Source organism: Alexandromys fortis, unplaced genomic scaffold (genome assembly GCF_014885135.2).
Source record: "Alexandromys fortis isolate MF-2015 unplaced genomic scaffold, M_Fortis_MF-2015_v1.1 scaffold_96, whole genome shotgun sequence".
Lineage (NCBI taxonomy): Eukaryota > Metazoa > Chordata > Mammalia > Rodentia > Cricetidae > Alexandromys > Alexandromys fortis.
Window position 1 is genome coordinate 3,786,884 of NW_026068053.1, and position 25,473 is coordinate 3,812,356.

Below are 25,473 nucleotides of genomic sequence, written 5' to 3' on the forward strand. Positions count from 1 at the left end.
TCTCTCTCTCTCTCTCTCTCTCTCTCTCTCTCTCTCTCTCTCTCTCTCTCTCTCTCTCATAAACTGCCCAGCAAATCACAAAGGTTTATGAATTCTGTGAGAGACACTGGGAGATGGAAACCAGATAGCACGTCTTGTCACCAGCATAAATGTGCCATGACGACCCCTAATCATCGTGGGAATCAAGACCATTTTCTACATCGTGTCAGCTTGAAAATATTAAACACCACCAGAAAAAAAATGTAAGGTGTCTTTCTCAGATTTAAATGTCTACTTATTTCAAAAATTAATTAGTTCTGCTCTGGGTTTTGAAATGTTTAACTCATTAGTGATAACTCCAGCTCAAGAACTGGAAAGGAAATGGCTGCCAGGATAAACGAAACATGAAGTTCTGAGCATTGGTTCCCAGCTGTTCTATCTAAATTACTAATTCATGTGACAAACCTGGCTGGCAGAAGAAAATCATAGGGTACCCCTGCCACCTTTACCTCTTATATACCCACCACCAACAGGAGGAGGCCAATAGGCCCTCAGCTTTCCTCTACCTCACGCTACTCCGGCGTTTCCAACATGTTTGCCCATGCTGTTCCTCAAGGATCCCTCAGACCCCTTCTTTGTCTACTGTGCTCCTACAGTGCCTCATCCATCCCTTTATCCAGTGTTCACTATGTCCTGCTGACATAAGTGACTGTACCCAAGGCAATAGCTCTGACTTTTCTACCATCTTCCCTCTGACCCACAGTCTCCTTCACAGTGCATGGCTGACATAGTCCATCCCTTAGCACCAAGAATGCACCTTGGTAAACCAGAGACACTTGAAGAAGAACAAAACCACAAAGAACATTTAGCAGCATTTCCTAAACTGACAAGTCCCTGTGAGTAGCTGTGGGAGACGAAGAGGAACTTATGAAACTTCCAAAGAGCACTACCAAAGCCTCAACTACTACAGCCACGTGAGAGATGGCTAGACCTTCAGGAACGCTGGGTTGGGCAAGCAAGCCTGTTCAGAATTGCTTATTTATTTCGTACATTCATCACCACCACCACCACCACCATCATCATCACCATCGTCATCATCATTGTGTTTGTGTGCCATGGCAGCTGTATGGAGGCCAGGGAAAACCTGTGAAATTGATTCATTCCTCCACATTTGCATGGGCTCCCAAGGTTGAACTGCAGCCGCTTCAGGGCAAGCCTTTAGCTCTAGGCCACCTCACCCATTAGATATTGAAAATGGGCACTTTTCAGAATGGCATTCAGGAGCGTCAATATGACAAAGAGAACAGGTGACAAATTCATCTTCAACTGGGTTTTATTGCTGCTCCCTGGGATGAAGAGAAGGGAAGAGGGAGCAAAGAGTCATTTAAAAGCCATCCAGGAGGCTGGAGATAGGCTGGCTTAGGAGTTATGGACACCTAATTCTCTTGTAGCAGGTCCAGGCTCAGTCCCTAGCACCCACATTAGGCAGCTTACAAAGACTGTAACTCTAGCTCCAGAAGCTAGATCCTTCCTCGGCCCTCCATGGACACACACACACACACACACACACACACTCACTCACATACACACACATACACTCACACAGACCTGTGTATACGTCAAGGAGATCAGGACATTTTCACTTAAGGTGAGGGTGCATGTCCACTCTCCATGCAACTGTCAGTCACACAGGGAACCACGTCTAAAGCAGATTGGACTCTATGGTGCCATACTGCCAACTGCAGACGTGAATCTGACTTAAAACTCGGCACCAAACAAACCCAGATAGCACCAGCAATGCAGTAGGAGAGGCAATGAAGTTCAGAGTCATCATTCAAAAGAAACTGGTCATTAAGAGAACAAATAATCCAATAAAAAAGGAGTGCAGATTTAAACAGACAACTCTCAACAGATGAATGTAAAATGGCTGAAAGACACTTAAGAAAATGCTCAACATCCTTAGCCAACAGGGAAATGCATATCAAAACAACTCTGAGATTCCATTTTACACCTGTAAGAATGGCCAAGATCAAAAACACTGATGACAACTTATGCTGGAGAGGTTGTGGGGTAAAGGGAACACTCCTGCGTTGCTGGTGGGAATGCAAACTGGCGCAGCTATTTTCGATCTCAGTATGGTGATTTCTCAGAAAATTAGGAAACAACCTACCTACCTCAAGACCCAGCAATACCACTTTTGGGTATATACCCAAAGGATGCTCAATCATACCACAAGGGCATGTGCTCAACTATGTTCATAGCAGCATTGTTTGTCATAGACAGAACTTGGAAACAACCTAAATGCCCCTCTACTGAAGAATGGATAAGGAAAATGTGGTACATTTACACAATGGAGTACTACATAGCAGAAAAAAATAATGACATCTTGAAATTTGCAGGCAAATAAATGGATCTAGAAAACATCTTATTGAGTGAGGTAACCCAGACCCAGAAAGACAAATATCATATGCACTCACTCATAAGTGACTTTTAGACATAAAGCAAAGGAAAACTAACCAAAAATTTCAATACCAGAGAACCTAGACAACAAAGAGGACCCTAAGAGAGACATACGTGGATTTAATGTATGTGGAAAGTAGAAAAAGATAAGATCTCCTGAGTAAAGTGGGAGCATGGGAACCATGGGAAGAGGGTAGAAGAGGAGGGGTGAGGAAAGGAGGGGAGCAGAGAAAAATGTGTAGCTCAATGAAAACAATAAAAAACAATCCTCCTGCCTCTTCCTCCCCAGGACAGGGAGTCTAAGCACATGCACCACACCCAGGCTTTTAGGTAAGCACTGGATTCAAATCCAGGTCCTCGTGTGGGCACAGAAGGCAGTTTCCTCACTGGGCCATCTTTCCATCTCAGTGACTACTGACAGACTCCAGTCCAGCAAGGAGGGGACAGCCCAAATGGGTCAGGGGCCACCTTCTAGCCACACTTTTAAGGAACCTGAGTGTTCCTGATCTCCTATAAAGATCCACTTAGGGAGATTTAAAGAAAATGACTCCTACCTCTGAACAAACCTGACTTGGAGATGCCATCTTGCTTGATCAGACCTAGGAGACGGTAATTGTGGAATTAAGTCACTGACATCCCTGTGCCTCAAGATAACCACTTTGCAGTAAATTATAAACTAGTCTGCATTATTCTCCTTTATGCTCGCACCTTCAGTGGAAGGATTGGAAGCTTATCCCCAAGAACGTGCAGCTGCATAGACTTATTCATCTTATTCATGCATCTGTGCACCCACAGATGCACACATCTCCCTCGGCATCAGAAAGCATTGCCTCCAGGAGCTCAGACAAGCCCTTAAGCACCATTGCATGCCTCCATTAGCTTAGCACAATGGCATAAAAATAAGGCAAGAGTTCACATGTTAACAATCTTTGGCCAGACTTCTATAGAGAAAACAGGACAATTAAAGTGGACTAAAACTGCTAATATTTTTTTGTTTTAACTTTATTTATATTCATGTGTGTGCATGCATGCCTGCCTGCTTGTCTGAGTGTTTACCACATGTGTGCAATACCTGCAGAGACCATAGGAGGGTGTTGGAGCTCCTGGAACTGGAGTTATAAGTTAGTTATCATATGAGTGCTAGGAGCCAAGCTCCAGGCTCTGTGAGAAAAGCCTGTGCTCTGACCAATGAGCCATCTCTCAAGACCCTCCACTGCGTTTTGATTAAGGCTTCTACCTCACGTTCTTTCACTGAGCTCAATCCCAGGAGGGAGAGTTAAGTGAGCCCACAACTCACCACCATAAACCTTACGATGCCAGGAAGATATTCCAATGTCTTCCACACATCACGCTCTGAGAAAAAGAACATGTGAAAGTATAGATATGTTACCTTCCTGCATGCACATTTGTCACCAATCTTCTGCTCTTAGGGTGACAAAGGTATGACGTGGCTGTGTGGCATGGAAGCTTGGGTGGCCAGATTCTGCTGTGAGGTGGCCCTCACTCTAAAGGGAAGCGGGTTTTGTTTCCCGTGGCCTCCTAGGGTAGAGTTTACCGTGGTCGATAGACACAGACACAGCGTGAGACATTTCATGTCTCATCGCCCACAGTTCCTTATTTATTCATTAAAGTCTAAGCTCAGGCTCGCTCTGGTTCTCTGCCACCCCAGCAAAATCAGGAGGGAAACAAATGGTCCCTCACTCCCCAAATGTCACTACCTTAAGAAAAAACTTCAGATGCCTTTAATTCAGTGAAGCCCATCCCGGTCTAAACTCTGCCCATTTTAGGTTTTGCTTCAAACCACTTTTTCCTCTCCTGGTGTAAAATATGGAGGGGAGGGGTGGCTCTTTTAGAGTGAACCAACAAAGAAACAGTCCAAGTCTTATTTTTCTACCATACCTTGTAGACCTCATTTCAACCCCAATGAAAAGGAGCTGATTGTAGTCCAGACAAAACTGCCCAGGGGGACCACGCAGGGGGCACCTGAAGACGGAGCTTTGACCTTCTTAGGCTCCTCTGGTTTTTCATGCCACAATCCTTACCCCTGACCCAATGGTAGTATAGGCATCTGTAGAGCTGTGCCAATTCCACGAAAGTGAGGGTTACCCTTCACATGGGGCGCTGTTATTTCAGCACAGAGATCACAGACCGAAAACAGAAAGAACTGAGACGAGACAATTCATCCATCTACCAACCAGCTTCCCAACTCCGAATCATCTTCACGTCCCCAAACCTGCCCCACCTCCTACCCTGGCCTGTCGTTCAAGAACCACACCACCCAGGTACCCTGAAAACGCTCCGCACCTACATTACCAGTGCTAGCCTCCCGCTGAGCTCTCCAGCACCTACATTACCAGTGCTAGCCTCCCGCTGAGCTCTCCAGCACCTACATTACCAGTGCTAGCCTCCCGCTGAGCTCACCCGCACGTACATTACCAGTGCTAGCCTCCCGCTGAGCTCTCCAGCACCTACATTACCAGTGCTAGCCTCCCGCTGAGCTCACCCGCACGTACATTACCAGTGCTAGCCTCCCGCTGAGCTCTCCAGCACCTACATTACCAGTGCTAGCCTCCCGCTGAGCTCGCCTCGCCGTGCCGCCCGCTCTGCCAGGTGTACCAACACTGAGTAGCTCTCCAGGACCGAAGGATTGACAAGAGGCAGAGAAGACACTCGATCCCCATCAAGACCAAAACACATGCTATCTTTTCTACAACACAATGAATAAGAATTGTGTGTACATGTGTTTACAAAACTGTGCATTGTGTGGAGGCCAGAGGTCAGCCTCAGGTGCTAACCACCTGAGGCAGGGTCTCGCACTGGGACCTGCAGTTTTTGGCCAGGTTGGAAGACTAGTGAGGCCGACTGATGCCCTGCCTCTATCTCCTTGATGCTGAGATTACAAGTGCATGCCACAACACATGCCAGCTTTTGACCTGTGTTTTGGGGATCAAGATGAAGTCTTTGTGCTTGCTTATAAGCCAACTGCTTTACTAACTGAGCCATCTCTCCAGCCCAAAGAATGAGACTTTAATGACAAAATCCAGGATGCCACCCAGCAGCCTGCAGGGCGGGGCTTTGGCTGGTGGCATTTGATGCTGAGTCCTCAGATGGTCAGCCTGGATTCCTGAACCATGAACAGAATGTCTTGTTCTCAGAGAAACAATTCAAAGTTCACCTCAGGGCTGCAGAGTACCTGACCTGCGAAGCCAGCCCTTCCTGTCTCAGGCTTTCTCAACTATTGTAAATGGAAACAATGCACTTAGGAAGAATGGATAGCCTGACTTCGTAACATGTTCACAGTGAGAACAAACCTTCCTGTGAAGATCACAGAAATGGTTCTGCGTCTGCAAGTGCAGCAAAGCTGATGTCTAAAGTCCCACCTTGGTCAATGAGACTTTCCAAAGACCAAAACTATTCGGATAAACCTCAATGTCAATAATAATGACTTCAGTCATATCTAATTAAAAGAGAAAAAAGAACTCTTAGTTAAGTCTGGCCGATTTGATTGTTAACTTCTCAAACATTCCTGAAACTCCACCCGTCTTCCCAGCCTCCTTCCTTTCTGGCTTGCCCTGCGTTCAGACGGCATTTGCTGCTCTACTGAAGCCGGCTTCCCTCTGAATGAGCTCACCATTTGCCACTTCCACAAGTATGCCATTGATGTAATTACTACCATCGTGGCTCTAGCTGCTATTTGTTGCACTATAATTTCCAGATGAATTTCGGGTGCAAAAACAAAATAACCACAATAAGATAATTAATTAAAACTCTATTATTACTTTATCAAAGAGTGTCTGGAATAAAAATCCTCAGACTTCTGAGGATTCCGTTTTTACTGCATCTCTGTAGGGAATAAACAATTCATCAGGAATTTGGTGAATTTTCTTTGTTTCTTAGAGCAGTGTGTTTTCGCTGCACTTCCCAATAGCTAACACTATAAACTTTGAGCGTATGTGTGAATGCACATGTGTGTTAATCAGTTTTCTGTAACACAATAATAGGCTGCACCACTAACACAGTAAGTCAAACCAAGCTGAACTGACAAGTAAAAGAACAAATTTATTTGAGCAAAGCTATTCCCAGGCAAGTCCTCCAGTCTCAGAGATGGGGACGGGAAAGAGTTACAGACCTGAACTAAAACAGAGAGTTTAATATACCCTGTAGGCGGGGGGTAAGGATGTGTCCCCTACAAGCTGAGCTGTGCCCAAGTATGGTCAAAAGCTGACCACTTGAGGTGGGGTCTTGGGCTACTGGCGCCTTCAGGGGAGGAGCTGCCACAGCCACCAAGTGTGGAACTGGGCTTTTTGACGCCTTTTCTTTGCTCTAGATTCTCTGAGAGGTTGGGGGTTTGGAGAGACAGGAATGGGGCTTTCTGGATCAAGCAGGAGTGAGTTAGAGATTCCAGGTGAACATGTGTGTGGTGTGGATATGTGTGCACATATGTCTGCATATATAGAGGCCAGAAATCAGCATGGCTATTTTTCTCTATACTCATCTTTTGGGAGGACGAAGTTTCTCACTGAACTTGAGCTCAGTAACTGACTAGATTGACTGCCTGCCTAACAAGCCCCCACAAGCCCCCAGGATCCACTTGCCTCTGCTTCTCAGGTGCTGGGATCACAGGTGTGTGACATCACACCTAACATTTTAAGTGGATTCTGAGTTCTACACCCAAATCCTCATGCTTGCAAACAATTTACCCACTGAGCCGTTTTTCCAGCCCCACTGTCATAAAAATCACAGTAGTATAATAGCAGAGAGTCTCTCAGTGCTTCTAACGGTGGAATGCAAGACTTCCATCCTCATTTCCCCCTTTCTAGAACAATCCGAGCTGCTGTGCCTTCTGCCTGATCCTCTCAGAAGACAGAGGTTAACACAGAGACCTTTGACTGCTCAAAGTGCAGAAGATAAATGACTGCCGCGTGTTCGGCTCTAAACGGAATGTACGTGCCCCTCAGAAGGCTCGGGTGTACGCGCCCCTCAGAAGGCTCGGGGGTCATCGCCAAGGAGGGGGAGAAAGAGTGTAAGAGCCAGAAGTGGGAGATGGCAGTAAGGAAACGATGCTTTCTGCACAAAACGGGGCAGATACACAAGATCTGTGCAAGCTCAGGCCAGAGAAAAGCCCCGTGTGGGGAGTGGAGAGGTGGGGAGGTGGGCACGGAATCCCACCCCACGCTGAGGAGCTACCAGCACTGAAGACCTTCGGAGACAGCTAAAGTCACTTTTCTTTAATGGCCCGATAGGTCAACTGTGTTCCAGGACAGGCCCCACTCCCAAGAGGCAGCACAAACTGGACTCGGAGAAAATAAAGCAGAAAGTTCAAAGTTCAGTTGGTGTAGAGGGCAAGGTGGAGAGGGTGGACGTGGAAGGAGTTGGGGAAAGGGTGAACACTGATCAAAGTATTCTCAAAGAATTAATGAAAATATTTAAAATTATATAAACATTTAAATATACATTTAAAAATGCATAACCCATTTCTAAATTACTATGACAATCCAAGTGGAAAATAGTTAGAAACCTTGGGATTTAGTACCTGTTAGTTGTTAATTTTTAAGTTTCAAAGGTACAAATACAAAAGTTACTTATTACATAAAATTTTATTCAAAACTTGCAACTTACATATTTAAAACCTGGTTGGGACTACCACTGCAAATTGCACTGTGCGTGTGTGAGCGTGTGTGCACGCGCACGGACACGTTCACACGAGTGCACATGCAGGTACACATGCTTGGATATGTGCATGTCTGGGAAGGCTATGGGCCAGCCTCGGGTATCAGTCCTCAGGACTCCATCCACCTATGGGCCAGCCTCGGGTATCAGTCCTCAGGACTCCATCCACCTTGTTTTAGAGTCGCAGTTTTTCCTGGCTGGAAACTCACAGATTCAGCTAGGCTGGCTGGGCCATGAGCCCCAGGGATCCACCAGTCTCCACCTTCCCTTGCTGTGGGTAAAAGTGTCTGCTACTTCACCTATCTTTTTGCACGGATGTTAGGGATGCGACTCAGGTTTTCATGCCTGCATAGCAAAACACTCCACCAACTGATCTGTCTCCCCTGAACACTGCTGACTCTTTTTACAACTTGCACAGAGTTCCACACAGTTTGACCACACAAAGGTTAGTTCTCAGGGAGCAGGTTCAATGACAGAGGTCACATTCATCTTATTTAAACCCTGGGTTCAACTTCTATACGACACACACACACACACGCATGCACACACACACACACACACACACACACACACACAGAGAGAGAGAGAGAGAGACTCACATGTCAACGTCTCCTAAGCAATAAACACATTTGGCTAAGCCAGTGGTAATAACCAACCTTTTACAGTTCTGGCTACGTATCCACCTAGCAAGCTGTAATTAGTGTATATAAAAATAAAAGAGTTTCGTGATGATAGAGCCCTCAACCAACCAGCACCATGGTGGACACAATATCCAAAATAGTGTGGGGAAATTTCACAAACAATAAAATAAAAAGCATGCTATTACTACAGTCCTTAAAGAGATCTGAAACTAGGTAGAAATACAAAGTTTCGTGCTTTTTAATAGTAAAAAGAACCAGCTACAGCCAGAAATGTAGATATCAGCCGGGCCCTCCCTTCAAAGAGTGCACATCTGTCACTGCCCGCTCAGCAGCTGGGTGTGCACAGGCCGCACTGAGGCTTGCAGGATGCTGGAGGCAGCAGAGGTGGCGTCTGAAGGAAGCAAGCAAGGCAGAGTCGGGATTTGCATAAGGTAGAAGAATAAAGGGCCAAAGATTCCTGAGGAACCAACAACTCCAGTATTGTCTGGGAACTGGAGAATTAAGCCGTTTGTGTGGAGAGGGGACCTTCACCAGATTCCCTATGCTTTAGTCTGGCTACCACAGGAACTAATTTTATACAAAGTCCAAAAACTATTTTAAGTAGTTTAAATCCAGGAGAAATATATCAATTTGGTAGCAATAACTATAAATCCATCTACACTACAATGCTAATATAACACCATTGATTTCAGAGCATGCAAATATTCTCTTTTAAGAGCCATTTTTTTCCTTTGTTCCATCAGTTTTTTAACTGTGTCCTTCTAAAGACAACTTTCCAGGAGTCTTTCTCACTGTGGACAATGTGGTTTAGCCTGAATCGTGTGGACATTTGGAGATTGGCTCCCACAGGTGCTGCTGGCCTCTATGCAATGCCATTTCCAAGGTCAACACTGATTTCTCCGAGTCTGGCCCTTAACTGGAATTTGTCAACACCATTTATTAACTCTGGTGGGAAAAAAAATCCATTCACCTGCTTCTTACCATTGGGCCATCTCCCAAACTTCATGAATTTCCTCTGAGGACCCGGGCACTCATTTCCTCTCCTCCCCCAGGCTCAGGCCTTCACCGTATCTTCTGTGGGCCTCGTGGATATCCTCATCTTTTTTGTCCTCTGCTTCAATTCATACTAAGTACTGTTGGATTCATCATCTAAAAACAGCTTCATGCGTACTTCCTTCTCCAGATGCAAAACCTATGTTCTTGACAAATAACTGGAGTCCCTGTTCTCACCAGCTGTCTCCCTCCTTTCTCACACATTTCTACTGCATCCTCCATGCTCCATCCGTGTATCCTCCATGCTCCAGCCATGCGTCCTCCATGTTCCAACCATAAGTCCTCCATGTTCCAAACACATGTCCTCTATGCTCCAGTGACGCATCCTCTATGCTCCAGCCACGCATCCTCTATGCTCCAGCCACGTGTCCTCCATGCTCCAGCCACGCATCCTCCATGCTCAAGCCACGTGTCCTCCATGCTCCAGCCACGCATCCTCCATGCTCCAGCCACGGATCCTCCATGCTCCAGCCATGCATCCTCCAAGCTCCAGCCACGTGTCCTCCATGTTCCAACCACACGTCCTCCATGATCCAACCACACATCCTCCATGTTCCAAACACACGTCCTCTATGCTCCAGCCATGCATCCTCCATGCTCCAGCCATGCACACTGTTTTCTCTCCAGAGGAAAAGATGCACCCTCTCCTACCTCCTGCAGTTGTTTATTTGTTACTGCCTTTCCTGCCTGCCCTACAGCCTGACAAATGCTATCTAGTCTTCAAAGGATGCTGGATGCTACTTTTTCCCCCCACAAATCCTTCCTAGGTTCTCTGACACAAAGTTATCCACCCCCTAAAACTGTACTACTACTTCATCTATTATGACCTAGCGTTTGTATTCTGTGTACAAACATTCTTATTCCTGCAAAGTAGCCTCTTTCAATAAAAGTAATCCATCACCTTGCCAAGTTAGGACCTGGCTGGAGCATAGAGGATGCGTCACTGGAGCATGAAATGCTATGAAATACATGACGCAAATGGCATTAGCCAAGTTGGAAAATTACCTGACCCACACACAAGGAGGCACAACACCAAGAAGATTTTCATTGCCACACACAAGTGCTCATTCCAGAGATGAAGTTACAAATCGCTGGACAGATTGAAAGCTGAGTCAGCACTCTGCAATGGCCGCAAGGACCACTAACTCTAGAGCTGTGTTTGTGCTCTAATCCCACCTTTGTGATTATGAGAGAGGTGTCTAACTTCTCTCATAACCTGACTGTGCTCACCTGCATCTCAGTGCTCCTGACAACCATCTACCTCTCCCTGCAGGGCCATCGGGAGGTTTCGACTTATGCACAAAACACAGATAAATATAGGTATTTGTAAGTTATATGTCTTCACTACTGTTACTAGAAAGAGACTTCACTGTCTTGCTGTCAAGTCTGATTGTCCTCTGTAGCCTGGCAAAGGTTGTGACGGACAAGGTGAAATTCATCACGGGAGTGGTCCTCCATAGAATGGACAGAATCCTGGTCAACAGAGCAGTCACATGAGGCCCTGGGTCAAACCGACAGAAAGCTTTCAGCCACCAAAAGGCTAGTACACAAATAGCCATTGTGTCCATAAATACATCCATTGTTGTCATCCACATGGGCCCCGGAGAAAACTGTTGGACTTACATATTTCGGCCAATGATTCGACATAAAGGCAAGCACAGCTAACTGCTACAAAAAAAACCTAGCACTGTACACTGAGTTTAGGCTGATAAGCAAGTTCTGCACCCAGGTTTTTAAGCCACATCATTTAGAAGGACTTTGAATACCGGAATCTGCTTCAAAGATGCTCAAATGATACAGTGATTTGTTTATTGATGGTGTGGTTAATAGCTGTGACTGCAGAGCATCAACAACTGTCAACATTAAGATACATTAAACATACGCTGCCATAATGCTTCAGCTTGGTCTTACACTACAGACTCCGAAACACGGGGAAAGATCAAAACAGCTAGTAAACTTGATGCTTGATCACTGTTTACTCAAAGCACAGGCAGGTACTCTCATATCCAAATGATTACAGTGTTAGGAATAACAAACTCATTTATCATCTTAATTTAAGACAGAATATACTAATTACATGAATTATAGCAAGCAGGCTGATACTATACAAAACAAACACACAGAAACTCTGGCCTTTGACCCATGGTGGAATCCCTACGTTCCCTCATCCCTGGAAGACTGGCCCATACGCTTCAGCTGGTTCCCTTCATCCTGGTGTCAGGAAAGGTTAGTCAGGGTAGACTGAGAGCTACAGCAAATGTCCCCAAATCTCAGCAGCCTCGTGCAAAAACACTTCACCTCTTCTTCACCTTGCATTCTAAGTCGCTGCATATCACGGGCTCACCTCCACATGGCCACTTTGGGGACCCAAGTTTCTTCTTTCTGTCATCCATCCAGAGACCTCCCTGGACCCTCAACAGCTGATCAGGAGGTCAGAGCAAGAGGAGTTGTAAACAATTACTCCTCTTTGAGCCTTATCTCGCATCTGTATACATCCCATAATGATAAGCAATTGGGGTCTAATACATAGATTGTCAATTGGTGGTAATTTTATCTCCTGAAAAATAGGGATTTATCAGACTGTTAGACAATGGCACCTAGTGGATAGAATCCAGGGACACTATTAAACATCCCACAGCACAGTTAGGTACCTCCACAACAAGGAAACATCCAATCCCACTGTTAAAATGCTGAGATTTCAATGGGCTAGTCTCTGTCACAGTCATCTGTATGTCCATATTGGAATTCACCATCACTTTCCACTAATCAAGCCCAGCAGTCCCGCATGGGTCATTTGCTAGTCTCTTCTTCCTCCAGCTGAACTCCTTACCAAGTCAAGGTCCCAACAGTCAGAGAATTCACATTGGAAGGGGATCACAGCGTCATGCAGAGTTAAAGAGAGTGAGATTAAGGAGAGCAAGTGGAAGGAGGTAATTCCGGCTGTGGGAGTTGGGAGGAGACCGATAAATGGGTGAAGAGGAAAGAGGCCTTGGGGGGGGACACATCCTACGGCTCTCCCTCAGCATACAAGGAAATGGCATGACTCACGGAACAGAGTTGTCGAAAGAGAGACTTCATTCTTCCTGGAATGAGGGGCAATAGTAAGAGAAGAGGGCTGTAAAATGCTTTTCTGTTCAAATGTGGGGTTTGGTACTGCATTCAGGAAAGGTATGGGTCCTGGCATCTCATGGAATATCTGACAGAATAGCAAACACTGGCTTTCAAAAAGTGACACTTGTAGAAACAGCCACACCACCAGGCTTCAGAAGCTGCGCAGCACAGTGGAATGCTCAAGCGATAGGGAAAGCCACTCCTAGACTCCCGAAAAAATTTGACACCACCATTTTCAAGGACGGCTATTGAGCCAACAGCAGAGTGATTAGGGCAAATAGAACATCCAAGCCATACACCTTGCACCCAAAGACAGGCTCGTGTGGGGCTCTGGTTCTTCTAGTAAACTATGCGGCACTGAAGCGTCTTTTAGTGATTTCCCTTTCCAGCTCCTCACCCCCATTTTGAGTAAGGCTCCCACTGGGTGAGGGTACGAGGACAGACCAGAGCTGTGGGACAGATCAGCTGATGCAGTGCTGCAGGCATCAGGGATGAGGCAGGTCCCATATCTGAATTAAAAAGGCGGTATTGTGATGTGCATTTGTAATCTCAGTGCTGGGGACCTAGGGATTGCTGGGTCCCTGGGTCTTATTAGCAAGCCAGCCTCCTCTACTTGGTAACAAAACGCACAACAAATAAAACCAAAGATGTATGCCATCTGAAGAGCAATACCTGAGATCACCCTCTGCTGTCCACACATAAACACACACAAAAGAAAACAGATGTGACCACATCACCCAGGGCCATTAACTGTTCTGGCATAAGCCTGCCATGTGCCCTGAGCCAAGTCACTTATGTTCCCAGGTTCTAGCCTCCCAGACAAACAGGTCTTCAGGCAGTTTAAACCAAAGTGCTAAAAGTACAGGACGGGTGCAACCTATCACATGTGTGCTGGAGCTAACACCCACCTATCAAACAGCTCTCAGTTTGTAAAATAAATTTTATAACTCTACATGTTTGGGAAGAAAACACTCTGATAGCCTACCATGTCATTTGGTGGACGTTATCAGTGAGCAACTTCTTCAACAGACTTGAGCAAGATGCTTGGAAATGAAACTGAAATCACCACAGAAACAGCAGAGACTTCTGATTTTGAGAATAAAACTGAACTTTGGAACGACCGTGTTTCTATGAATATCTTCATTCCCACTCTGCCTCCTTCCATCACTGTCTCACTACTTCTGTGATGAGCTGGGGAGAGACAACATATATTTAACTATTCGGTATGACAGATTATATAGAGTACTATCAGTTACCTAGCAAAAAAGAAAACTTATAAAAGGAAGAAATTTGTTTCTTTACAAGTCAGAATCATTGGGGAAAACAAATAAGATTGTGGACAACCGCTTCCACAGAGAGAGTGGGAGGATTCTAGATCGCAGGCAAACACCCCTTTTGCAAGATTGGGCTCTAGATTGAGCCATGTTTTCCTTCAGGAAAATGACTACAGAACCTCGTGCTGCCACCCAACATGGAACCAAAGAAGACCAGGCAAGTGGCACTGACTACATCAGCCTACACGTCAAAGCTGATTAGGGCTGCCCTCCCAATTTACAAGGAATTCTACACTGTCTACATGGTGTCTCTCTTCCATTGAAGACTAGACCTGGCCGTGACAGAATCTCAATCTATGGGGTACAATGAAAAGAGCAGGTTTGGAAACTCCAAGAGCAGACTCCACACATTAGGTGATATAGGATCTGAAACCTAACAGGCATTTTTCCTTCTTAGTGAAGGTGTTTTCCATGGCAAACTAACAAATATCTTGCAGGACAGTGTGACAACTACCTCGGATGTAATTATCAAACACCTTAGTTATAAAAAAAAAAAACTAAGGGTAGATGAACATTGATTTTAATAGACTGGAGAGAAAAGGAAAGCACCAAGTAAACTAGCATTGAGCATTGTGCTTTTAGAAAGCTATTCACTAAATGCACTCGGCTCACCCAAGATTCCCAGCGCACAAGCAAGCTGTTCGCCTTCTACTTAGGTGAGGTAACATAGAATGAAGAAATCCCGCTCCTCAACGTACAGTGAACATGATGTCTTAGTGATCATAACAATTCCATGGTACCTTCCATGCTGCATTCATGAGGGTAGCAGAAGAAACAACCATCAAATTAACCGAATATACCAGCTGCTGGCAATCCGCTGCAGACTCTGCTCACAACAGCATAGTAGCCTTGGATGCACTGCTATCCTTCCCGAGGAGACAGGAACACAGGGGTTATCATCTAACACAGCTGGTAAGTACTTACAGAGTCTGTGGGATTGAAGGTCTTAGCAGTTTCTTTCCAAGATATACTAGAGCATGGAGCCAGGCCTAGTTCACTTCCTCGCCCAGGTGTTGTAGCAGATTCATTGTGAAATCTCTCTAGAATCCTTGGGAAGAAAGCATGAGGTCTTGTGTGTACATCATCCCCAGGCAAGCCCACGCTCTGTCATGTTTACAACATTGGGCAAGTTCCAGAAACATCCCTGCTTCGAACAAAAGACAAGGCAGTTTGATTGTCTGTTGGGCTGTGTGATTTCCCTAAGAAGAGAAACATCGAAGACAGACTCCTACTGCATACTGCAGATGCCATTGCACCAAGACAGCAAAGGACATCTAGAATCAAACCCCTCCAATTACGAGAAACTCAGTGTGAACTGGCTCAACACTGATGGTGATCAGCAACCACAGCCTGACCAGGACTCGGGGAGAAGAGGCCGCACACCTTCTTTGTGTGGCTCTTTAAGTGACTGCTAAAGAACTCACTGCTTCCAACAAGTCTTCGCTGAGTGCTCACCGTGTTCCTAGCTGTGGACAACAGCCTGGGCTAGCTCAGGAGCAGCCACTGGTAAGGGCAATTTCTGAAATAGTTCATTAGCTTTGTATTTCTAGTATATTTTTATTTACTTCTTATATTGTCTGACTTTGTTGTCTTCATTAAAGGATCTTTCTTTTAAAAAAACAGAAACAGAAGAGTAGCAGCAAGCAAAGACCCACTCCAGATTCCTAAGTGAGGGCCTTAACAACATCAGGCCACCTTCTCTCTGCTCGGTCAATCCTCCCCTTCACCATCTTCATGCCCGAGCTGGCCAAATGCCCACAATATCAGCTTTGGGATGGCATACAATAACCATAATACACAACAGAACTTCTATAGAGAAAGGCAATTTGCCCCAGTTTTCTTCTGACTGTTCAGCGGTAAAATGGAGTTTTGTGACCTAGGTGTTCCTATGCAATAGACAGCCTTGGGCACACCCTGCACAAGACCCCTGAGCCCAGGAAAGGGTCAGATTAATGAGGTTCTAACACGAGCGACATACTGCACAAACCCCTGGCCTCTCCCCTTGGCTATCAGACTGAGGAAGCAGTAGCCCCAGGCATTGAAATTTCTCCAGGATTCTCATACTAAGGTAAGGAAAAAGCAGGAGCCTGGGTGAAGAACTTATCTCCCAGGAAGAGATTCCACACAGCGCCTACAACCTGTCAGATCTCATGTCAGGAGAGCTGGAGCTGAGACAGCAATGGGTCAACAATGCACCAGAAGTTCTTGAACCCTCATGTCAGCACCCTGAAGATGTACTTTGGGATCACTGGACCTCTTTATCTGTCCCTCTTCCTTATGTACCCACAGTGAATAAATCTCTTTTCTCTGCTTTTCACTGTTGCTAGTCTCTTTTTTCAAAAATCTGATTTATTTGTTTTCTATGTGTATGAGTATCCACCTGCATGTATGTATATGTAGCAATGTGTCTGGTGTTCATGGAGATCAGAAGGCATTGGAGTTACAGTCAGTGGAGTTACAGATGGTTGTGAGCACTCATGTGGGTTCTGGGGACCAAATCTGGGTCCTCTGTAAGAGCAGCAAGTGCTCTTTAATGGCTGAGCCTTTGCTCCGGCCTCTATTGCTTATCTCTTTAACTGGCCTCTTGAGGATGCTAAGAGACCAGCTTGTTAGGACTGCAAACACAAGTACGACACAATGCTCCAACAAGATCATTCTGGTGTGTCCTTCACTGGGCTTGGAGAAAGGAGCTGTTGTCCTAAGTCAGCTCAGCATCTCTGGTTTCCTCATTCTCTTTCTGACTTGTTTCCTCTAGCTGCTTCGAGCTGGCTCCAGCTTCCTCCTGAGCAGTAGTTCCTTTAAAACTACAAACCACTTGAGAAAAAAGTCATAGAGATGCCACAATATGTCAATGTTAAGTCCTCAATGACAATAAAGTACACAGGGAACCCTCTGTAACTCTTGTAGCCTTATAAATATTTAGGGGAAATCATCTCCTAGGCTAGCTTACCTGCTGGTTAGACCAGGCTTGCTCACTGATAGGTGGCAGATGTTGAATAAAATTGAAGTGAATAATAGCTGCATTTATTAGTGCTTGCCACATGTAGAGCATGCTGTGTAATCTCTAATAATCTATGAATATCCTGTCTGTCTGTCTTGTTCCCACAACAGCTCAAGGAGGTTGATTCTCTCCCACTTTTAAAATGAAACAATGCCCAGTCAGTCCTTAGTTACTCAAGGTCAAACACAATGCCGCCACACTTTAAAAATTCCCTGCTTCAAACCACTCCCCTGGAGCAGGGATATGAAAACACATGGCAAAAAAATCAGAAACTGAGAGATAGTACCAGACACATTTCTTTTATTCTCTTTCACTTTAGCTTTGTATTTACAAAAATACTGAGTTAAGTATATACATTAAACTGTAACAAAATAGAGACTTTTGTTAGAATAGTACCTGGTAAAGACAAGCACCTACCACTTAAATAAATATAATTGTTTATCCAATATGTGGCTTATTCACTGGTGATTAATGTTTCAAGTGCTGGTTACATTCCCTTAGGATCCAGCCTTGGGAGTTTTGAAGTATCAGTGTCATAGGGCAGGAGAAGACAGAGGGTCACTCGGTCTAGTTAAGGCTGACCCTGCCCTCCAAAGGATACAAAGTTCTCTAATGTGCTCCTAACTAGTTTTTTGTTTGTTTGTTTGGTTGGTTGGTTTGGTTTGGTCTGATTGTGTGGTTTTTGTTATTTTGGTGGTTATTACTTTGACATAGTTTCTTGTACTGCAGGCTCTTCAGTAAATAACTTCAGCTGACCTTGAACTTCTGAACCTGTCGCCTCTACCTCGCTTGGTTCAATGCCCAAGCCACAAAGTAAATAAATACATTTAGTAAGGTGGTGCACACCTGTAATCCCAGCACTGAGAAAGGAAGGAGATGGATGGGAGTTCAAGGTTGTGTTTAGCTACATATAAAGTTTGGGGCCAATGTGGATTTTAGGAGATCTTATTTCAATAAAAAATAAAGTAAAGTAAATAAGTGCTGAGATTAAAGGCAAGTGCCACCCTGTCTAGCTCTCCAGCCATTAGTAATCTCACACTACTAACCCAAACGGAACCACATTGCGGCTGGCACACCTGCCAAAGAACGTCACTTCACAGACTGGTTTTGAGACATCTGTCTCAGCTCCATTCTCTATTCTTCAAACTGAGAATGGTTTGTGTGAATGCATTCCTGTCCAGCTTTCTCTCCGTGGTAATAACACTCTCCTTCATGATAGGTCACGTCAGTTCTAGAACCAGCAGAAACCAGGTGCACAAAGATAACGGTGAGAGGACACGCGGTGGTCGGCCTTGTCACTCAGTCCATCAGATGCCATCATCACTCGTTTGCATGGGCATCTGTGAGACGGGAAGTCCTCGTGCAGCTAGCACTGTGTCGCCAAGGAGAAGACTGAATGGTTGGTTGGTTGATTGACTGATTGATTTTGTAAATAACAGACAAAAACAGGCTCAAACAAAAGACCAGTTTTGCTAGAATGACCAACAGTAAGAATCTTTACCCTCCAATCATAGTGTTATGATAAGGGCAAGGGCAACCTGCTATTCAAATTTAATTCCATATTTAATCATTATTAGCATAATTAGAGGAAACGTTCAGAAACAAACTTCTTTCTAATCTTGGAGAATATAGGACAAAAGTGTCTATAGTTCCTTCATTGTGGTAGATCAAAATCAGTTCCTATGTCAAAGATTCACCAACAATAAGGTATTTATTGATCACTCCTTGTGCATTAACAAGGTGGTAAACAACAAGTGGTGTGAGATTCATCCAGGTCTCGTGTTGTAGGAGCTTTTGAAGAAAAAGATCATGTAGATAGCAGTTGCTGCCATCCCCTAGAGGGAAGTGTTCCTCGGCTACCCTCTTCACTGCTGGGCAGGACCCAGAAGGGCAATGGCTGAAGGGTGTCATGCACTAGGGCTCTGGGGGGGAGGAGGCTTAATGGCAAAAGACATCCTTGGACATCTCTTTAAAGCTCCTGCCTTAACGTTAGTTAGCTTTGATAAGTTTCTATGGTATCGTAACTAAACGGAAAGATACTCCAATACTAACAATGCAGTGCTCTTTGTCATGAACGATGATGAATAAGTGAACAAATGAATATGAATGAACGAAAATGAATGAAATGAGACAGCAGAGACAACCTTTCCACAGAATTTTGATAATGAAGGCTCACTAAGGGATCAAATGAGCCAGTTAAATGTTGGGCTGAGAGTAGAAGTGAGTCATTAGCTATAGGGGGAGAAGAGGGAAGAGGAAGGACACTGAGGCCACACAATGCACCAGAACCAAGAAAAGTGCAATTAAGTTTTGGAAAAGCTATTGGTGGTACATGCCTGTAATGCCAACCAAGATCAGGGAGGCAGAGGCAAGAAGGTACCTTGGGCTTGCTGGTCACCCATCCCAGCCTTACTCAGAGAACCCTAAGCCAGTAAGAGACCCCATCTGAAAAACCAAGTGGGTGGTGTCTGAGTTAGAACAACACCAAGATGTCTTCTGACTTCTACATGTACACACACATAAGCAGAAATGAAGACTGGAAAGGAATTCAGGGATCAAACCAGAGAAAACAAAAGGAAAAATAGGAACATAAGCTCCATCCCAGGAAAACCCTGAAATATATGTAAATCATGGGCACTGACTCCTGGGACCCACAGCACAACAGAGGCCCTGAAAGAAGCAGAACCATGCCTTCTTCCCCCCACCCCACCTTTCTGACTACTGGGGCTTTGTGACGGTAAGTGGCAGGGAGCACTCATTTTTGCCACAAGTGTCCTCCACCAGCATAACCAACTTCATAAGAGCATTAAAGAGGTCACATAGAATATAGAAATACATTTTAAAGTTGGTTAAATGTCCTTCAAGGTGAGTCTCAAGGGGCTCTCTTCTCTTTCTTGCTCATACTATGTTCACCCTTGGCCTAACCCTGGAGCTGCCTCCTGGATAACTCCCTCTCCGCTCCTCCTCCCAGCATTGCACTCAGATGAATCTGGGCTGGAAGGGTGGCCTCTGCATCACTAGGCTAAAGCACTGCCATTTCAGAGATTAAAGATTAACTCAGTTTACTATGTCACTTCTATGTATCTTTGAAAATTACTTCAAGGTGACAAAAGCAGTACTATTTCATTAAATTCTCTGCCCAACTTTAAAGTACATATCAAATCTTAAAGATTCTAATCTATGCACATAGGGTTCCAGGAATCATCTCAAAGTGGGCAATGATGTTTAAGTGGCCAGCTCATCCCAAAGTAACTGTCTCTCTGAAAGCAGCCAGGGTTGTCCACACCCTTTGCAAGGTGTGGTCCACAGCACCCAGTTCTTTGTATGGGGAGTAAGGCAAGGCAGGATTTAAAATGCACCACCCTCATAGCCAGCTTGAATGAATACCCTAGAACCCTCTGGTGTCCTGTGAGTCCACTGACCTGGAAAAGCCTCCTGGCCAAATTGCTTTTTCTAAGCATCAAAATTACAGGAGTTGTTTTAAGCCCATCCCTACCTGTTCTCATCTGTTTTCCTAAGGTCTTAGCTACAGCAGGTCACCTTCTGGGTGACTCTAGGCCCACCTGCCATTCCTTTCTATCCTGGGATGTTCCAAACAAAATCAGAAAGTCTTAGACAAGAAGCAGATGGTAAGGGAGAAAAAGTCTGCAAAAGACATTTCCGCGTTACATAATGCTGGGCATGAAACCTGCTAGCATTGGCCTTGGAAATAACTACTAGCCTATTGCTGCAGAGCAAACCGCACCCCAGACAGTCATAAAGAAAAATTCTCTATTTTTTGATAATTAGGAAATAATCATAAAAGTAAATATACTAACACTTTAGTAAATAACAGGTTGGAGAAGATCTTAGTTTTTAATGTATGTGTACATGTGTGTATATAATGTGTATGTGCATGTGTGATATGAATTCACGTTCCTTTGTTTGCATGTGTGCAAGTATGTGCGTGTCCACAACACACATATGTAGGTCAGAGGACCTAGGTATTGGTCATTACCGTCTACCTTGTTTGAGAAGGTGTCTCTTTGTCATTCTCTGCAGCAAACACCAGGCTAGCTGGAATATAAGCCTCCAGAGAGTCTCCTGTCTCTCCTTCCTTTGTTGTTGGGACACTGGGATTACAAATGTGTTCTCCGACATTCAGATTTACTTGGGAGCTGGGAATGCAAGTCCGGTCCTCAGGCTTGCAAAGCAAACACTTCACCCACTGAGCCATCTCCCCAGTCAATGGACCAGACTCTTTAAGGTATTTACCTTTTTTTAAAATCAATAACTGCTCATGGAACAGCAAATACCTTCCGAGTCTTGAGCCAGGCCCCATGAGACAAGAAATGCATAAGTCACTAGTGTAGCACAGCTGTTCCCAGTGCTTCCCACTTACATGCAAGAAATACTGAATTGTAGCTAAAGAGGTAATAGAGCTTGCTCGGGACCAGAACAGTGCAACACGCTTCTGGGCAGCATTACGGGATTGGTTGACACCTGAGCCACTCTCTTGAGTGCAGTGATCACTTAGGATCAAGCTCCATCAGGCCTCTATCAGTTTAGGGTCTGAGTGACTACAAAGAGCCTGGCCTTTCTACTCAGTAAGCCCAGGAAAGAAGCTGCCAGGCAGGGACATGTGGAGCGCTCCTTACTACAGCAAAATCTGTAACACATCGCTGCTGGAAAGGACTGGAAAGGAGCCCACAAAAGTCTACCTGTCCCATCTGTCTTCTAAATAGGGTAACACAGAAATGTAAGCTTTGGTTCAAACTTGACGCACAGCACGGTGTGAGAAGCACCTTGAGAAGAAGGTGTAGGAACAGTGGTCAAGAGGAAATGAAAACAGAATGACCTCCCAACATTGATTGAGCCTCAGCAGCCATGGAGAACCCAACTGAAGAGTTCAAAGTTCATAAAGAAAAGTCTACTTCTGACCCAGCCCAGGCACTTAGGGAGTAGAGAGCACCCTAGAGACAAAGATAACCAAGCAGAGGCCACATGAGCCTCCGAGGAGGCTCTTCCCTTATCTCAGTCCCTTACATTTCTCTTTCTGCCTACAAGCTCTCTGAGGGTGATTCACGACTGTGTCTCTACCCATCACTCATCCCTGGGCACCTCTCACAGACCTGTATCTATTAAGTGCCCAAGAACAGTTGCTGAATGAGTTAGTGAGAACCAAGAAAAGCTTTGGAACCAAAAGTCAGCCATGCCAACCTAAAGCTAAACCCCCAGGGGAAAAAGACTCCTCATGGGGGGGGGGGCAATGAAATGCAACATTTCATTATGAGTTATCACAGCACATGATTAAAAATCACAATAAAACCTAATACTACACTGTGGCTATCTTTGTTCTTGGACATGCAATTACATGTGCAGGCAACTGTTTCTTAGATGGAAAATTGTAGGTGAGTTTTTTTTTCTATTAAAAAAGCCACACCCTTGGTTCTATTGCATTATTACATTCTCTGTTATTCCATCACGTGATTTTTTTTCTTGCAGCAGCCCAGGACACACCCTGAATTACTGCTGACAGAAAAAAATCACTTGTCAGAATACCTCCATCCTAGCACCATTATAGGAATCTTGTCTCCCCAAAGTCTTTGTTTTAGCAAGAGCCACATGACTGCTCCACTGCTAATTATTTTCCAAGCTTTCCATAGGATTAGCATGGGTGTCGCTCCTTATTTTAAAGTCACCTTTCAAAGCAAAACTACTCTAGACCTGAATGACAAGAGTCTCAAGTTTCTTACACTTTATTTTGAAAGGGAATTGGGGAAAACTGTAAAGACCATCCACTGTAGTCCTTGATGATGCCATGGGGCAAAAGATCCCAGGAACCTGTGGCCTTTTGCAATCTGACTTCCTAGGAAAGGAAGCCCCGAGTCCAGCCCTCTATGCCAATGCAGAGGTGTGTGTCCTGGTCCATCTGAAGGTGAGGTTTCCATGCACTCTGTCAAATTAATCTCTGATCTGGTGAGGCTGATCACAATAGACCTGTCCTTGAAAAGAGAAGAACAGGCCTAAAGATAAAATGCAGGAGAGTCCAATGGTTTGTATCTATACAAGTGGAAACTTAACTGACGCTTTGTCTTCTCCAGGCTTTCTGCTCCTTCCCAACAACCCTTCCAGTAACTTGGTGCCAGTCCACCCTGCTCATGACATGGCAAATACTATTACAATAAAAGATGGGAGAGAAATAGTACTATCTCCTAAGGTGGCCACTGCGCTCAGCCAGTGCCCTATCTGAGCACTGGTCAGATTTCTCATCGGCTTCACAATTATCAGTCTTCCTACAGTATCATTAGATGACGTCCCTACTGTAGAAAAAGACTGCCTTACATCCAAGTCCACATTCAGGCATCAAAATTCCCACCATCCACTGGAACTAATACACTCCAATGTAAGCTGCCCCCAGTGGCCTCTCCAAAAGGAAAGGATGAAGTCATTTGCGATTTGTTGTTGGAACAAGACATTCAAATGAAGTTCCTTAGCTAGGGCAGGTTTTGTTTGCCTGGTTGGGCAGCCCCCACTCCTTCACAAATGCGAATGCTGTGGAAGCAGAAACCACCCAAGCAGTCCTGGGCCAGCACTGTGGGCCCAAATAACCCAGAGACACCCAGGCAGTTACACAGATCATCGGGGTTACCTGGATCCTTCGCGCGTCCCTTTCACCCCTGTCTGTGTGATGACATCAAGTGGAAAGCATATGCATTGGGGAAGCAAGAGGCTGACAAGCAGGAAGCGCGACTGGGACCCAGCTTTGTTCAGCCTGCAGTGAAACACATGCAGTAAGGGGTTAGATACATGCGTCACAGACAGAGATCCAAGCACCCTCCAGGGCCACTGGGATAGGAGTGGGTGTCCCGGGAGGGGGAGACTGAAAGGTGGAATGCTGTCAGGGCAAGGAAGGGGCATCATGGCTCTCCCCAATAAATAACCACCTCCCAGCTCCTCTGCAGTCTCCCCCGCCCCCAAGTTCTCCCGCGGTATACCAGCTACCAGCAACAGTAATCCCTCAGAAAGATAGGAGTACGGATGGAGAATCTTGTGGCAAAGATAGACTAGCAAAATACACTAGTTAACCCACACAGCTGGCAACGCGGGCGCACAGTCACCCGGGCTGCAATTTGCAAGCATCCTTTCCTTGCCCGGGCCACCACCTCTTCAAGTCACTGCCACTGTTTTGTCAATTACCCTACTGTTTCCAAATCTGTGCAGCGCTCCCCCACCACACCCCCACGGTAGGCGGGATCCCAGACCAAAGCTTTCCAAGCAGCTCCCTACAAGTCCAGCTGGCTTTGTCCTGCCGCTGTCCTTCCAGGAGCAAGCGCCCCAGGCCCCTGGGTCCGCACAAAAGACCCCTGGAATCTGGCCCTCCTATCGGCTCCCTTTTCCCAAGAATGGCTAGGGGTCAACTTCTAGCAGGACATCTTGGACTGGGAAGGCAGGACAGGATTGCAGGGAACTACCCGGGGCTTGGAAAGGCTGGGGGGCACAGCATGGACGCGCGCGCTCACACCTCAAGGGCGCGCGCAGCTCACGCACAAGGCGAGCTCCCGGGACCAGAGCTCCAAGGGGGCATCCCAGGACTCAGCGGAACCAGAGGCAGCTGCCACGGCCCCATCGCGCTCCCAACTCGAGCAATGCCCGGGAGAAACGCAACTCCCGGGACCACCTCCCTGGAAGACTCCACTCGAGCTCCGCACTTTTTTTTTTACCCAAATAGGCCACCCCAGTCACAGTCCAAGAGGTACCCCCAAATGTATTCTAAGCTACCGTTGCCCTTCCCGGTTTTCATTTGGAGCAGGCATTCCCGCGCGCCCCCTCTGCACCCGGGACTGGGGAGCATACAGAGCCGGAAAACAAACCGAAACTCACTGACCTCTCTCAGCCGCCGGCTCGGACTCTGCTATGCTGGCTGTGGCTGCAGCAGCATGGGGAGCATGGGCAGCATCCCGGGGGTCGGCGCTGCCTGCCGCGCTCTGCCAGACGCGCGTTGGGGGCCGCCTGCCGCCTGCTTCTCCCGCCGCGGGTTGCGGGGCGGCGCGGGCAGAGTGGCGGCGTCTCCTCCCGCAGCCCAGCTCCCGCCCGTCCTTCCCTTGGCTTCAGGCGGCGCCTTCCATCCGCCCCGCCACCCTCGGCGTCCTGGATTGGACACCCTCCGCCAGGCGCTGGTCACCGAACGGGAGCTTTTTGTGTCACCCCAAAGACCCAAGCGCTGAAGGGGGCGGGAGGCTGA

The 25,473-nt window shown here is 46.0% G+C and overlaps 1 protein-coding gene across 12 annotated transcripts in view; it reads right to left on the minus strand.

The window, feature by feature from the left end:
* The window catches only part of Rnf152 (ring finger protein 152), a 74,532-nt gene extending 49,280 nt beyond the window's left edge, over nt 1-25,252 (minus strand). For 4 of the 12 annotated variants that reach the window (XR_007588278.1, XR_007588280.1, XM_050119734.1 and 1 more), the window contains exons 1-2: nt 25,117-25,252; nt 23,881-24,003 (exon numbers count right to left, since the gene is read on the minus strand). The gene's annotated coding sequence lies outside the window, so the exon portion shown is untranslated. The other 8 variants (XM_050119737.1, XM_050119738.1, XM_050119739.1 and 5 more) reach the window with 8 other exon arrangements.
* Between the last annotated feature and the right edge of the window lie 221 nt (nt 25,253-25,473).